At 40.9% G+C, this 16,839-nt stretch overlaps 1 protein-coding gene and 1 pseudogene across 2 annotated transcripts in view; both read left to right on the top strand.

Annotated features, from left to right (window-relative positions):
• Positions 1-16,839, top strand: part of SLC2A3 (solute carrier family 2 member 3) — an 81,418-nt gene that overhangs the window by 44,937 nt on the left and 19,642 nt on the right. The gene's annotated exons all lie outside the window — the stretch shown is intronic.
• LOC309640925 (large ribosomal subunit protein eL28 pseudogene) lies at positions 2,575-3,069 on the top strand (annotated as a pseudogene). The gene has a single exon. The product of its transcript is annotated as a large ribosomal subunit protein eL28 pseudogene (transcript).

Below are 16,839 nucleotides of genomic sequence, written 5' to 3'. Positions count from 1 at the left end.
GAATCATACAGTGTGTTTTTTGACTAATTTAGTTCAGTTAGCATAATACCCTCAAGGTTCATCCTGTTGTAGGATGTGATAAAATTTCCTTCTTTTTTAAGACTGAATACTATTCCATTGTATGTATACACCCCAGTTCATTTATCCATGCATCCACTGATGGACAGTTGGGTTGCTTCATCTTTGGCTATCGTGAATAGTGCTGCTGTGAACATGGGTGTGCAGATACCTCTTTGAGCCCTTGCTTTCAATACTTTCAGTACCTAGAAGTTTTTAATCTTTTGAGGAACTGACATACTGTTTTCCATAGCAGTTGCACTATTTTATTATTCCACCAATGGTGCACAATAGTTCCAATTTCTCCACATCCTCACCAACACTTGTTATTTTCTGGGGTTTTTTGTTTGTTTGTTTTGATGGTAGCCATCTTAATGAGTGTGAAGAGATATCTCATTGTGGTTTTAATTTGCATTTCTCTGATGATTAATGATGTTTAGCATCTTTTCATATGCTTGTTGGCCATTTTTATATCCTCTTTGAAGAAATGTCTGTTCCTGTCCTTTGCCCATTTTCTAATCAGTTTATTTGATTATTTTGTTGATGAGTTCTTTATGTAATCTGGATATTAACCCCTTATCAGATATATGATTTGCAGATATTTTCTCCCATTCCATAGGTTGCCTTTTCACTCTGTTATTGTGTCCTTTGATGAGCAAAAGTTTTTAAGTTTGATGTAGTCCCATTTGTTTATTTTTGGTTTTGTTGCCTGTGCTTTTGTTGTCATATCCATGAAATCAATATTCCATTAAATTTTAAGTCTCAAAAATAATTCTTATGGCTCAGTGCTCTGACCTCCAGGCCCACTGAGGTGGCCCTGTTGCTCCCTCAGCCCTGGCCACTGGCCTGACCCACTGAACCTGAGGAGGAGAGAGCCTTGCCTTGATGGCCTGTGTGCGCTAGGTCTGTGGCGGGAGTGGCAGCTCTCTGATATCATTCCCATGATATCATCATGAATCAGGGTCATTCTTCCCTTAAAGGATAACACATGTTGATAGATCTATTGCCCTATCCTGTAGAATCTCAGAAGTCTGATAGCCTTCCTTCAATTTGTCTTATCTCTTCACCTTTTAGTCTAGTCTGGCAGTGTTTCTGCTGGTGTAACACCAACTCTATTGCTAGATTCTGCTGAGATGGCTGATTAAACCCAGGAATTTCACTCCTAATCCCTTTATCAAATGATTTTCCAGCCATACCCATGGTGTCCTCTCCAGAGCAAGCTTTCTTGTTTTTTGCCATATGGATAGGCTGAGAATTTTCCAAATCCTCAATTTCTGGTTCCTTTTTGCCTAACAATTCCTCCTTCAATTTATTTCTCTCCTCTCACATTACTATAAGCAGCGAGGGGAAATCATACCTTTAACAGTTTGCTTAGAAATCTCCTCAGCTAAATATCCTATTTTATCACAAAGTTTACTTTCCACAAAACACTAAAACACAATTCCACCAAGTTCTTTGGTACTTCATAACAAGGATCAACTTTCCCCCAATTTTCAATAACATGTTCCTCATTTCCATCTGAGACTTCACCAGAATCGCCTTTATCATTCATACTCCTACCAACAATTTCTTCCAGGTGATCTAGGCTTTTTCTAGCGTGTGTCTCAGAACTCCTCCAGACTCTACCCACATTTTTAGGTATTTGTTATAGCAGCACCCCACTTCTTGGTACCAAAATCTGTATTAGTCAGGGTTCTGCAAAGAAACAAAACCAATAGAATGTGTAAATACAGGTTTTCCCAGTTATCTGGAAGTACAGCCTTCCTATGAAACCTTTCTTAAGCTGAAATGGCACAAAACAAAGAGGCAATTACCTTAGGACACATCTTGCTAACGGGTGCACAAAATAAATCAAGATAAAGCAGAGATGCTCAGAGTCGTAGTTCAAAGCTATGGCAGCTTGACGCTGAAATGCTGAGTGTAGATCCTGGGGAAGGAACTTGCAGGGCCACTCTCAAAGCTGGGGCTGGGTGCGGTCTCTATAATGGCTCGTTGCAAAACAAATGCTTACTTAACGCTGTTTTCACTTTTCACCTTTTTCCCTGAAAGTGAAAATCCTCTTCCGATTTCTTTTGGTTAGTGAAAACAGGTACTAATGTTTGTATATCTTTCATGAAAGTGAAGTGGCGTAAAGCGTACTTTCGAAAAGCAGGGGATACTTGTATGTAGAAAAAGGTTTTTTTTGAGGGATTTGTTCATGTGATTATAGAAGTTGGCAAGTCCAAAATCTGCACGGTGGGCTGGCAAGCTGGAGACCGAGGAAGAGCCAGTGCTGCAGTTCAAGTACAAAGGTCATCAAGCTAGAGCCCCAGGAAAGCTGGTGTTGCAGTTGAAGTCCGAAACAGTTTGCTGGTAGAATTCTTCTTGCGGGGGACTGGGTTGGGTTGGGGAGGAAGGTGTCCCTTCTTTGTTCTTTTTAGGTCTTCAACTGATTAGACAAGGCCTGCCCACATTATGGAGGACAACCAGCTGTACTCGAAATCCATCACTTAAATGTAAATCTCATCCCAAAACACCCCCCTCTTTCCATCGCCGGCCGCCGCAACGAGAGGAGGTGCCACCATGTCCGCGCATCTGCAATGGATGGTCGTGCAGAACTGCTCCAGCTTCTTGATCAAGAGGAAGAGGCAGATGTACGGCCCCGAGCCCAATAACCTGAAGGCCCGCAACTCCTTCCGCTACAATGGGCTCATTCCCCGCAAGACTGTGGGCGTGGAGCCGGCGGTGGCCGGCAAAGGGGTCGTGGCGGTCACGAAGCAGAGATCCAGCCCGCGAAAGCTGGCCACTTCCTACATGCGGACCAGCATCAGCAAGAGCGCCCGGGCCACCCTCACCAGCATCCAGCACATAATCCGAAACAAGTAGCGCCCGGATTTGCGCATGGCCGCCCTCTGCAGAGCCAGCAACGTCCTGCGCAGCCAGAAGCCTGTGATGGTGCCGAGGAAGCGGACCCGTCCCACCAAGAGCTCCTGAGCGATCTGTCCCCTTCCCCACAGCAATAAAGTTGTCAGCCGGGGGGGAAACAAAACAAAACAACAACAACAAAACACCCTCACAGAAACATCCAGAATAATGTTTGACCAAATATCTAGGTATGGTGGCCCAGCCAGGCTGGCTCATAAGATTAACCTTTCACAGGCCTTCTACATTAAATTTTAAGCTCTGTGAGGAGAGGGACATTGTCTTGGCGACGTTCATATTGCTTGTGCCTAGAACTGTAGCTAGCATGCAGTAGGTATTCAATAAACAGTTGATGAAAAATGCATAAATGACTGACTAAATGACTGTTTGCTAGGGCTTTAGAGTTTATCGGGTTTCCTTCCACTTGCATTATCTGATTTCTTTATCCCAAAAATTCTTTGAGCTGGGTATTATAACCTGCAGTTAAATACTGAAATTGAGGGCTTCCCTGGTGGCGCAGTGGTTGAGAATCTGCCTGCCAATGCAGGGGACACGGGTTCGAGCCCTGGTCTGGGAAGATCCCACATGCTGCGGGGCAACTGGACCCGTGAGCCACAACTACTGAGCCTGCGCATCTGGAGCCTGTGCTCCGCAACAAGAGAGGCCGTGATAGTGAGAGGCCCGCGCACCGCGATGAAGAGTGGCCCCCGCTCGCCGCAACTAGAGAAAGCCCTCGCACAGAAACGAAGACCCAACACAGCCATAAATAAATAAATAAATTAAATTAAATTTAAAAATACTGAAATTGAGATACAGAGATGTTAAAGGACCAGTTCAAACGTCTAAACTCTAAACTCTTCATGTTCCAGAGGTGGGACTCAGATTTCACTCTTTTGACTTCTAATCCTCTGCCCAGTCAACTAACTACACTACACTGTAATTATTCTCTCACCTTACCTATTCGTCCTAGTGTTGATAATAAGAGGAAATAGTGCCAAGTCTCTGCTGGGTGATAAAAAAGGGTAAACAGTGAGTGAAGAGGATGTTTGTGTTCCTGCCCAAGGCAGCACGGTAAGGGGAGGTGTCAGAGAGGAGCTCCTGCTTCAGTGGTGGGTGATCATTTCAGGGGAGCACTAAGACGCTCAGCAAGGAGAGAGAGTCTTGGCTCTAATCCTGGAAGAAGACCAGCTATGAAAACACTGGAGAGGGTCTCTGTATATAGAAACCCAGAGGTTTTTCTCTGTGCTGCTTATCTTTCAGAATTAGTCTAGCCTGTCACTCCGCAGGTGGGACGGAGCAGGATGACACAAGATTTCATCATGCTACTCAAAACAGCATGCAGTTTTAAACTTATGAATTATTCCTGGAACTTTCCGCTTAATATCTTTGGTGGGGTGTCTGTTGGCATTGGGGAGAGTTTGGGGCTGAATTGTGGGCAGTTGTTGTATAAGGTAGTGGGTTTTTTTTTTTTTTTTCTTGGTTTGAATTGTGACATAGACACTCACTTCCCCCTCTTAGTAACCTGGTTCTTCCTTTTTCTTCAGCTCTGCCTTTGTCAATTATAATGATCTATTTACCTTCCTAGCTATTGTTTGGAGCATATTCTGACATTATTATTGATTATTAGCAATAAGTATAATAAACATGATGCTATGGTATTGTAGAATCAATTTAATTTCTGCCAAGTATTAAAAAGTACTTGATCCAAGGAGTTTCCTAGTGGTTAGGACTCTGCACTTTCACTGCTGTGGGCCCAGGTTAAATCTCTGGTCGGGAAACTAGGATCCCACAAGCCGTGGGATGTAGCCAAAGGAAAAAAAAAAAAAAAAAGTACTTGATCCAAAAAAATTACGTCACATTGACGACAGACTTAAAAGCATGAAATGAAGTTTCTGAAGAGACAGTACTAAATAAGGGCATATGTTCAAAGAAGTTTGGGGTATGGTATTAAACATGTTTAATGAACATTAAAGTTCATTGTTGTTTTCATAAGACATTCTTACGAATTAATTGTTCAATAGAAATTAATAATTGAATTTCATTAAAAAATTGACAAGGAGCAAGCCTAGTTGACTGATTAGGTAGGGCTTAAAAGGTGAGTTGTGTTGGTGAAATTGACAAGAGACAGGTTATAAACTTTTAGTTGGCATTGTGGTTTACCAATAAGAATTAAGAGTTTATGTCCAATCAGTACATTCTCTTCCATACAGAACTGTCTGCCTCCAAAGTGAAATTATTTAATTCCTCCAAAATACTCTAAATAATGAACTGTGCCAAGCACTGAGAGGGTGATGGAAATGGTGTTGGAGGAAGAGATATGAAATGAAATGAGCACAGCCTCTGCTTTCAAGATTGGAGAAAATTGCTTGTATAGGGAATTGGTAATTTTTTTTAAAGATTTTTTTTTTTTTTAGAGCAGTTTGAGGTTTAAAGCAAAATTAAAAGGAAGGTACAGAGATTTTTTCCCATACACCCTCTTCCCCCACAAATGCATAGCCTCCCCCATTATAAACATCTCCCACCAGAGTGGTACACTTGTTACAACTGATGAATGTACATTGCCACATCACAATCACCCAAGATCCAGACTTTACATTACGGTTCATTCTTGGTCTTGTACATTCTATGGATTTGGGCAAACGGATAATGACATGTATCCATCATTACAGTATCATATAGAATATTTCCACTGCCCTTAAAAACCTCTGTGTTGCAACTATTCATCCCTCCTCTCATCACCCACTCTCAACCACTGGCAACCAGTGATCTTTTTACTGTCTCCATGGTTTTGCCTTTTGCAGAAAGTCATAGAGTTGGAATTATACAGTATGTAGCCTTTTCAGATTGGCTTCTTTATTTTATTAACATGCATTAGGGATGCATTAGGGGAGGATCCTTAGATCCTTCATGTCTTTTCCTGGTTTGATAGCTCATTTCCTTCTAGTGCTGAATAACATTCCATTGTCTGGATGTACCACAGTTTGTTTATACATTCACCTGTTGGAGGATATCTTGGTTGCCTCCAAGTTTTGGCAATTATGAGTAAAGCTGCTATAAACATCTGTGTGCAAGTTTTTGTGTGGACATAAGTTTCAACTTCTTTGGGTAAATACCAAGGAGTGAGATTGCTGGATTATATGGTAAGAGTATGTTTAGTTTTGTAAGAAACTACCAAACTGTCTTCCAAAGTGGCTGTACCATTTTGCATTCCCACCAGCAATGGATGAGAGTTCCTATTGCACCGCATCCTTGCCAGCAATTGGTATTGTCAGTGTTTCAGATTTTGACCATTCTAACCAGTGTGTAGTGGTATCTCATCGTTGTTTTAATTTGCATTTCCCATATGACATATGAGTGAGTGGAGCATCTTTTCAAATGCTTATTTGCCATCAACATATCTTCTTTGGTGGGGTGTCTGTTAAGGTCTGTAGCCTATTTTTTTTTAAATTTGTTTATTTTATTTATTTATTTTTGGCTGCGCTGGGTCTTCATTGCTGTGTGCGGGCTTTGTCTAGTTGTGGCAAGCGGGGGCTACTCTTTGTTGCAGTGTGCGGCCTTCTCATTGAGGTGGCTTCTCTTGTTGCACAGCACGGGCTCTAGGCGCTCAGGCTTCAGTAGTTTTGGTGCGTGGACTCAGTAGTTGTGGCATTCGGGCTCTAGATCGCAGGCTTAGTAGTTGTGGCGCACGGGCTTAGTTGCTCCACGGCATGTGGGATCTTCCCAGACCAGGGCTCGAACCCGTGTCCCCTGCATTGGCAGGCGGATTCTTAACCACTGCGCCACCAGGGAAGCCCTGGCCTATTTTTTAATCAGGTTGTTTGTTTTATTATTGTTGAGGGTTTTTTTATGATTAAAGAACATTTAGTTGTGTTCTTGTTGAGTTTTAATAGTTCTTTGTACATTTTGGACAATGGTCCTTTATCAGATGTGTCTTTTGCAAATATTTTCTCTCAATCTGTGGCTTATATTCTCATTCTCTTGACAGTGTTTTTACAAAGCAGAAATTTTTAATTTAATAAAGCCCAACTTATCAATTATTGCTTTCATGGATTGTGCCTTTGGTTCTGTGCCTAAAAAGTTATCTCTATATCCAAGGTCATCTGGGTTTTCTTCTCTGTTATCTTCTAAGAGCTTTCTAGTTTTCTGTTTTATATTTAGACCTATGATCCATTTTGAGTTAATTTTTGTGAAAGGTGTAAGGTCTGTGTCTAGATTAATTTGTGTGTGTGTGTATGTCCTGCTGTTCTAGCACCATTTGTTGAGGAGACTGTCTCTGCTCCATGTTGTTGCCTTTGTTTCTTTGTCAAAAATCATTTGACTATATATATTCATGTGGTTCTATTTCTGGGCTCTCTATTCTGTTCCATTGATCTATTTGTCTATTCCTTCACCAGTACCACAATGTCTTGATTATTGAAGCTTTACAGTAAGTCTTGGAGTTGGGTAGGTAGTGTCAGTCCTCCAACTTTTTTCTTCTTTTTCAGTATTGTGTTGTCTATTCTGGGTCTTTTGCCTCTTCATATAAACTTTAGGATTTTTTTTTTCTTTTAATTTATTTTTGGCTGCGTTGGGGCTTCGTTGCTGCACACAGGCTTTCTCTAGTTGCGAATGGGGGCTACTCTTTGCTGCAGTGTGTGGGCTTCTCATTGCAGTGGCTTCTCTTGTTGTGGAGCACGGGCTCTAGGCACGCAGGCTTCAATAGGTGTGGCATGCAGGCTCAGTAGTTGTGGCTTTCTGGATCTAGAGGGCAGGTTCAGTAGTTGTGGTGCACGGGCTTAGTTGCTCCGTGGCACGTGGAATCTTCCCAGACCAGGGCTCAAACCCGTGTCAGCTGCATTGGCAGGCAGATTCTTAACCACTGCACCACCAGGGAAGCCCCATATAACTTTAGAATCACTTTTTCAATATCCAAAAACTAACTTGCTGGGATATTGATTGGGATTGCATTGAATCTATAGATCAAGTTGATAAGAACGGACATCTTGATAATATTGATTCTTCCTATCCATGAACATATACTACCTCTCCATTTATTTAGTTCTTTGATTTCATTCATCAGAGTTTTGTAGTTTTCCTCATATAGTTCTGGTGCATATTTTGTTAGATTTTTATCTAGTTACTTACTTTTTTGGATGCTAATATAAATGGTATTGCTTTTTAAATTTCAAATTCCACTTTTTTATTTCTCATATATAAGAATGTGATTGGCTTTTGTATATTAACCTTGTATCTTGCAACCTTGCAATAATTGTTTATTAGTTATAGAAATTTTTTTGTGAATTCTTTTGGATTTTCTGCATGGACGATCATGTCACATTCAAGCAAAGGCAGTTTTATTTCATCCTTGTCAATCTATATACCTTCTATTTCCTTTTCTTGTCTTGTTACATTAGGTAGTACTTCTAGAACAATGTTGAATAGGAGTTGTGAGGGGAGACAACCTTAACTTGTTCCTGATCTTAGTGGGAAAGCTTTGAGTTTCTCAACCATTTAAGTATGTTGTTAGCTACATGTTTTTTTTGTTTTGTTTTTTTTTTTGTACATGTTCTTTATCAAGTTAAGAAAGTTCTCCTCTGTTCCTACTTCACTTAGAATTTTTATCATGGTAGGTTTTGGATTTTATCAAGTACTTTTTCTGTATCTATTGATATGATCATGTGATTTTTCTTTTTTAGCCTGTTCATGTGATGGATTACATTGATTTTCAAATACTGAGCAGCTTTGCATACCTGGGATAAATTCCAGGTGGTCATGATGTATGATTCTTTCTATTCATTGTTGTATGAAATTTTGGTAATATTTTCTTAAGGATTTTAGTATCTACGTTCATGAGAAATATTGGTTTGTAGCTGCCTTTTCTTGTAACGTCTTTGTCTAGTTTTGGTATTAGGGTAATGCTGGACTTATAGAATGAGTCTGGAGGGAATTAATCATCTTAGTGGTAAGTAATATCAAACTTTAACCACCTATTTCCATCATCAAATGAGTATTTTTGTTTAAGAAATACAGGCCACTATTCTTTTTTTTATTAATTTTTATTGGAGTGTAGTTGCTTTATAATGTGTTTGTTTCTGCTGCACAGCAAAGTGAATCAGCTATACAGGCCACTCTTGTTTGTTAACATATCGTTTTTAGAGACAGTCAGGATATAAATACAATTAAAACTATGTTCAGTCCTAGTCAAATCCTGAGAAATTACTCTCTGGAAATTACCATTTATTTATTCAATTCTCTCAAAAATATTTATTCATCACTTTTTCAGATATTCAGAATATATTAAGAAGTACACACAATAATATGATATGGTAATAGACTTGTATATGCTAAATAAACTTAGAAAGTACAGTAGTCCCCCTTTATTTGCTTTTTTCCTTTCTGAGGTTTCAGTTACCCATGGTCAACTGCAGCCTGAAGATATTAAATAGAAAATTCCAAAAATAAACAGTTCGTAAGTTTAAAATTGTGTGCTGTTCTGAGTAACATGATGAAATCTTGTGCTGTCCACCTCCGTCCCACCCAGGGAATGAACCATGCCTTTGTCTATCATATGCACACTGTATACACATATGTATGTATATGAAAGAGCATAGTATACAGAGGGATTGGTACTATTCACAGTTTTAAGCATTCACTGGATGTCTTGGAACATATCTCCCACAGATAAGGGGGATTACTATACCAGGTTTAAAATTAACAACAGACCTAAACATACAAAAAGAGATGTTCTAAGACATAAAATATTGACCAAAAGCATACATTTCAAGACACCTATTTAGATTAGGAGTAAAGGCTGTAACATTAACGAGTAAGGATAGCAAATCCTCAACAGTATGTGCTTACCAGTAAAGCAGACTAACCTATACTATTACTAGAGTTTTTATTTGTTTGTTTGTTTGTGTTTTAATGTCAAACAGAGAGAGCTGGTTGACTGATTAGACAGAGATTCAGAGATGGATGGTGCCATCTAAACAGACAAAAAACTGATTTTACATTTTTTATATTGGCTTTATGCTTTATAAGTTAAAAAGTTTCAAGGATGCTAGTATAGTTGTGATCTTTGAATACTTTAAGAAATGATTCTTGGGAAATAAAGGAACTTGGATCACCTTAAACCAATTTTATGAAGTCCCACCCACCTACATCCCTAAAATAATTTGCTTATCTAAGGGGCCTTCTTTTGAGACTTCTATGAATCACTACGTTTATCTTTTCTATAATCATGTTATATAATTTACTAATTAGGTTATAGCTTGTTTAGATATTCAGCAGTCCTAAGGATATACATAGGTATTTTTGAGATAGATTATGGCACAAAGGAAATTATATCTACTTAGATCTTTTTTCTGGGAATGTTTTACAAAGGGGAAGAGATACTGGTTATTTTAGTATGACCAGGAGTTAGCCAGTTGCAAGGATATTCAAGATAGAAGAGTACAGGGTTTCCCTGGTGGCACAGTGGTTGAGAATCTGCCTGCCAATGCAGGGGACACGAGTTCGAGCCCTGGTCTGGGAGATCCCACATGCCACGGAGCAACTAGGCCCGTGAGCCACAACTACTGAGCCTGCGCGTCTGGAGCTTGTGCTCCGCAACAAGAGAGGCCGCGATAGTGAGAGGCCCGCGCACCGCGATGAAGAGTGGCCCCCGCTTGCCGCAACTAGAGAAAGCCCTCGCACAGAAACAAAAATCCAACACAGCCATAAATTAATTAATTAATTTTTTAAAAAAAGATAGAAGAGTACAAAAGAATGCGTCTCCAATAGAAGCATGATGTAATGGACTCAATTGTCTCTCTAAAATTCATGTTGAAGTCTTAACTCCCAGTACCTCAGAATATGATTGTATTAGGAGAGACAGCCTTTAAAGAGGTTATGGAGTTAAAATGAGAGTCTCAGGGTGAGCCCCAATCCAGTTTGACTGATGTCCTTATAAGAGGAAATTTAGACCCTCAAAAAGAGTTAACCAAGGATGCATGCACACAGGGAAAAAGGCTGTATGAAGACACAGCAAGCAGCAGGCATCTCCAAGTCAAGGAGAGAGGCCTCTGGAGAAGCCAAACCTGTCAACACCTTGATCTTGAACTTCCAGCCTCCAGAACTGAGAGAAAATACATTTCTGTTGTTTGAGCCACCCAGTCTGGTGTAATGTTATGGCAACCTCTGATGTTTTTTTTTTCCACACCACCAAGCAATTCTCCAATTCTCAGCTGACACTAACTGGGTACCCTACTAATTTAACTGAATTCTGACACTGTCTACTTGATCCTAGCATCACATCCTGGTGCCGAAAGCTTGGCCTCTGTGCACCAGTGCCAAATGGAATTTCGGAGACAGACTTTTGGGTGAAGTAGAAAAGAGTAGCTTTGCTGCTTTGCCAGGCAAAGGGGGTCACAGTGGGCTCGTGCCTCAAAAACTGTGTGTCCCAACCTAGGGGGATTTGGTGAGGGGTTTTATAGCAATGCTTCAAGGGTGGAGTTGCTGATAAAGGATCAGGGTGTGTGCAGGGCCTGCATCCCTTAATCTGGCCTCAGATTGTCTCCTGATGACCTGTGGTTCTCGAGGATATAAAACTGTGACCTCCTCTCTGGAATGAAGACTGCTTCGTCAAATAGTTAACATCTTCCATTTGTTGGGGTTTTCAGAAGAGCTCAAAGGTATTGTTACGTGTATCCCTTGAGGCGGAGCCAGGATCCTGTCCCAAGGCGACACTGTTGTTTCTTTATTTTTTTTTTTAATTTATTTATTTCATTGATTTATTTTTTTGGCTGCGTTGGGTCTTTGTTGCTGCACACGGGCTTTCTCTAGTTGCAGTGAGTGGGGGCTACTCTTCGTTGCAGTGCACGGGCTTCAGTAGTTGCAGCACGCACGCTCAGTAGTTGTGGCTCATGGGCTCTAGAGTGCAGGCTCAGTAGTTGTGGCGCACAGGCTTAGTTGCTCCGCGGCATGTGGGATCTTCCCGGACCAGGGCTCGAACCCGTGTCCCCTGCATTGGCAGGCGGATTCTTAACCACTGCGCCACCAGGGAAGTCCCTATTCAATCATATTTACTCATATATTTTATTCATAAACAATACAAAAGCAACTAAACATAAATGTACCAGTTAGAAGGCATTTTCTGACTCAAGGGGAATGTTGGTAGAATGATTTTCGAAATATAACCTCAAGTCAAAGGCAAAGGTAATACCCTAAATTTAAGTGGATGTAATTTTAAGTATTCTTAGAAAGTGTACATCCCTGAGAATATGAAAGAATGAAAAATTCTGTCAGGGCCAGGAGTCTTTAAAGTTATATTTCTTAGAATCTCAAAAAGTTCAAGGCCTTGAAGTTATGGCTACTGTAAAATAAAAAGGGACCTGTGGCTGTCAGGATTGAAGTTTTAACATTACTAACTTTTAGAAAGATTTCAGATTCTTTTCATCTATACTATATAATTTATTTAATACACATTTATTAAACACTATGTTAAACTGAGCCACTTAAGGAAAACGACTACCATACCAGTTAACATGCATTATCTACTAATGAGTCTGATAGACACAAAGAATCCATTTTATTAAATGAGAAAATAACTTGCCTAGCCTGACACACGTAGCTGGTAAATGATATTGACCAGATTTTTTTTTTTTTTTTTTTTTTTTTATTGACCAGATTTATACATAGGCAATCTGGCTCCGAAGTCTTTGCTCTTAGAAACCACATATATTCCCTTGCCTAAGAATCAGTCTTATTTCTACTATTCTCCCACATATAGCTTTATGTTTCAACTATACCTAACTACTTATAAATTTTTAAATAACCATTTGTATTTGTTTGCTAGGACTGGGTGATTTAATAAGAAATATATTTGGTCTTTGTCTCCATGCCTGGCATAAAATCTCCTAAAACCCTTGGAATTTCCTGACTGGTAGGAATGTTTGTTATTCATAAGGAGCCCGTTGGGACGCACCTAAATTTATGCCAGTGAAGTGATTCAGGGTGCGGCCCCCGGATAGCCTAAAGATGGGGCTGGTCACCAGAGAGACCAAACGATTAGAGGGTGGACACTTTTAGCACTACCCACTGACCTCTAGGTTGGGGCAAGGAGGAGCTACAGGTTAAACTCTACAAAAACTCTGGAACAGGGACTTCCCCAGTGGCGCAGTGGTTAAGAACCTGCCTGCCAATGCAGGGGATACGGGTTCGAGCCCTGGTCCGGGAAGATCCCGGATGCTGCGGAGCAGCTAAGCCCGTGCGCTGCAAATACTGAGCCTGCCCTCTAGAGCCCACAAGCCACAACTACTGAGCCCACGTGCCGCAACTACTGAGTCCACGCTCTAGAGCCCACAAGCTGCAACTACTGAAGCCCGTGTGCCTAGAGCCCATGCTCCACAACAAGAGAAGCCACCACAATGAGAAGTCTGTGCACCGCAACGAAGAGCAGCCCCTGCTCGCCACAACTAGAGAAAGCCTGCGTGCAGCAATGAAGACCCAACGCAGCCAGAAAAAAAAAGCAAAACAAAACTCTGGAACAAAGAGATTTGATGAGTTTCCAAGCTGATGATCATATCCATATTTGGAGAGTGTGGTGCGTCCCAGTTCCATGGAGACAGAGGTTTCTGCGCTTAGGATCTTTCCAGACCTTGCCCTATCTATGTACCTCTTGTTGACAGAAAAAAAATGCACAAGGTGAAAGTTGTGAGTTAAGTTTGATTTGGGGAAAAATGAGGACTATAGCCTGGGAGACAGCATTTCAGATAGCTCTGAGAAACTGCTCCAAAGAGGTAAGGGGGAAGATCAGTATATATGTGATTTTGGTGAAGGGTAAGTACATGCAATCAAGAACATATTTTTTGGCAGAAGGTTTCTGCTAGTCACGAGGAGCAGATGTCACTATGAAGAATTTTAGTGCTTTTCTAGATATGAGGAGATGCAAGAATTGGGCTCATAAAATCGGCTCCTGAAAATATCTAACTATCTGAAGACCTGTTCTGCCAGTTTTTTTCCCAGAGCACAGAGTGCCTCATTTCTGCTCTCCACCCTGAACTCCTTTCAGGGGGCTGTTAAAGGTCAGCACCTGCAGTAGCTCATAATTTGATCCTTGTAGAGGTAGATGGCAAGGGCCCATTTGTAGGTGACACTCTTCATCTGAATACTTTATAATATCCTGTGTAATAAACTGGTAAATGTAAGTAAACATTCTCTGAATTCTGTGAGCCAGTCTGGCACATTGATTGAACCCAAGAAACGGGTGATAGGAACCTCCAATTTAGAGCCAGTCAGTCAGAAGCACAAGTAACAACTCAGACTTTCAATTGGCAGCTGAAGTGGGGGCAGTCTTGTGAGGCTGAGCCTTTAATCTGTGGGACTGAAACTGAGCAGGACCCTATGGGGCCCCTGAGCATGAAAGCCTTTCTGTGCCCCCCGTTTCTTGACTTTCCCTGAGTACTAGAGGGCAGGTTCAAACACTTGTTAATCAGGGAAGGGAAGAGATGCAGAGACAAGGGAGGAGCAGTCAAGAAACAACAGTGCCGGGCTTCAACTACTGAGCCTGCGCTCTAGAGCCTGCGAGCCACAACTACTGAGCCCGTGAGCCACAACTACTGAGCCTGCACTCTGGAGCCCGTGCTTCGCAACAAGAGAAGCCACCGCAATGAGAAGCCCACGCACCATAATAAAGAGTAGCCCCCCCTCGCTGCAGCTAGAGAAAGCCGCGCACAGCAACAAAGAACCAATGCAGCCAAAAATAAATGAATTTATTTCTTTATTTAAAAAAAAATATGATTGAATAATAAGATTTAGCAGAAATACGTTCTATTCACTTTCTTTTTAGATTACTTGATGTTACCTTTTTTTTTCTTCTGGTATCATTATGGATTTTTTAGCTTTACAATATATTAACCTCAGACAGTATTCTCTTTTTGATGCCCAAATTATCGTAACTTTGGCCAATAGGAGTCCCTTTTAAATTGGCTCCTGTGTCCTTCTGACATGGCTACATTGATCTTTGAAAACTTCTATGCTTCCTGACACAGTAAGATGTTCCAGCCTTACCTATGTCTTAGCCCCAGGTATGGAATCAGCTATTTCTCTAAGAAGCCTTATTTACTTTCAGTGGAGTCACTGTTAAATCAGTGCTTTAAAAAAAAAAAAAGGAAAGAAAGAAAGAAAGAAAGAAAGAAAGGAAGGAAGGAAGGAAGGAAGGAAGGAAGGAAGGAAGAAAGGAAGAGAGAAAGAGAGAAAGAGAGAAAGAGAGAGAGAGAGAGAGAGAGAGAGAGAGAGAGAGAGAGAGAGAGAGAGAGAGAGAGAGAGAGAGAGAGAGAGAAGAGAGAAAGAGAGAAAGAGAGAAAGAGAGAAAGAGAGAAAGAAAGAAAGAAAGAAAGAAAGAAAGAAAGAAAGAAAGAAAGAAAGAAAGAAAGAAAGGAAGGAAGAAAGAAAGAAAGAAAGAAAGAAAGAAAGAAAGAAAGAAAGAAAGAAAGAAAGAAAGAAAAAGGTAGTTCCCTGGTGGCCTACTGGTTAGGATTCTGGGCTTTCACTGCCATGGCTTGGGTTCAATTCCTGGTCAGGGAACTGAGATCCTGCAAACCATGTGGTGTGGAAAAAAAAAAAAAAAAAAAAAAGAAAGAAAGAAAAAGAAAAAAAATCTGATTTGTAACATTTGCCAATTTCCATGGTGTAAATACCCACACTGTGCTAGATGTCTAGCTACCTGGGTGATCTCACTGAGCACAGAGCTGGGAAGCAGTGTGCACAACTGGCTCTCAGGAGCTGTCTGCAGTGCACCAGTGCTACCCTCCTTGTGAGTCACAGCCCACAGCGGATCCTGGCAGTGGAGACTAGTGATATTAAGCAAAAACAAAAATTTCTTTAAATGAAATTCAAGAAGAATTTTGGTCAACATTAAGACAGCTGTTAAAATTATAGACAATGTTTTAATGCATCTGAGTGACAAAAGTGGCTACGATGAAATGAAAGGGCCTGTGGCTGGCAAATTTAAAATCCTATTGAAACTTAGTATTTAAAAAAAAAAAAAAAAGAGTATTGTTTCTATCTGTGCTCTGTAATCAATACAACAAACATCAAATCTTTTTATGTGCCAAGCACTTACAAACTTTAAAAGTTTAAAAATTACAGAGGCTCCCCTTGTGGCGCAGTGGTTAAGAATCCTCCTGCCAATGCAGGGGACATGGGTTCGAGCCCTGGTCCGGGAAGATCCCACATGCCACGGAGCAATTAAGCCTGTGTGCCCCAACTACTGAGCCTACACTCTAGAGCTCACGAGCCACAACTACTGATCCCGCGTGCCACAACTACTGAAGCCTGTGTGCCTAGAGCCCGTACTCCGCAACAACAGAAGCTACTGCAATGAGAAGCCCGCACACTGCAACGAAGAGTAGCCCCCGCTTGCCATAACCAGAGAAAGCCCATGCACAGCAACAAAGACCCAACACAGCCAAAAATTTAAAAATAAATTTATTTAAAAAATAATTACAGACTGTTGGTGAGAACTCTAAAATCAACATAATGACCAGATTCCCCAGATTTTCCAAAGCAATCCTGATGTCAATATTTTGTCCCATGTGGATTGATTTTCATCATACCATGTGGAATGATTTTAGCAGGTCAGTTATGAGCACGATAGTCTGTGGTTTAGTCTTGCAGTAGTGCTATATTTTATATTCAATGATCGCTCTCAGGCGTATAGCGTAAAGAACCCCACATAACTGGTTATGGGTTCGTGTACTCACTGAGTTTACTTCCACTGCCAGCCTTGTCCTGTTTGTGTGGTCAGGAAACATGACTATGCTCTTCCTCAAGCAAATAGGAACTCGTATTGATAAGTTTTAATTTGTTCATTCGTTCATCCAGTTGTTTATTCACATGTCCAGCCCTATGTGGAGCCGAGAC

This window comes from Balaenoptera physalus, assembly GCF_965194825.1.
Source record: "Balaenoptera physalus genome assembly, chromosome: 13".
NCBI classification, from domain to species: domain Eukaryota; kingdom Metazoa; phylum Chordata; class Mammalia; order Artiodactyla; family Balaenopteridae; genus Balaenoptera; species Balaenoptera physalus.
This window is presented reverse-complemented; position numbering and strand designations above follow the sequence as displayed.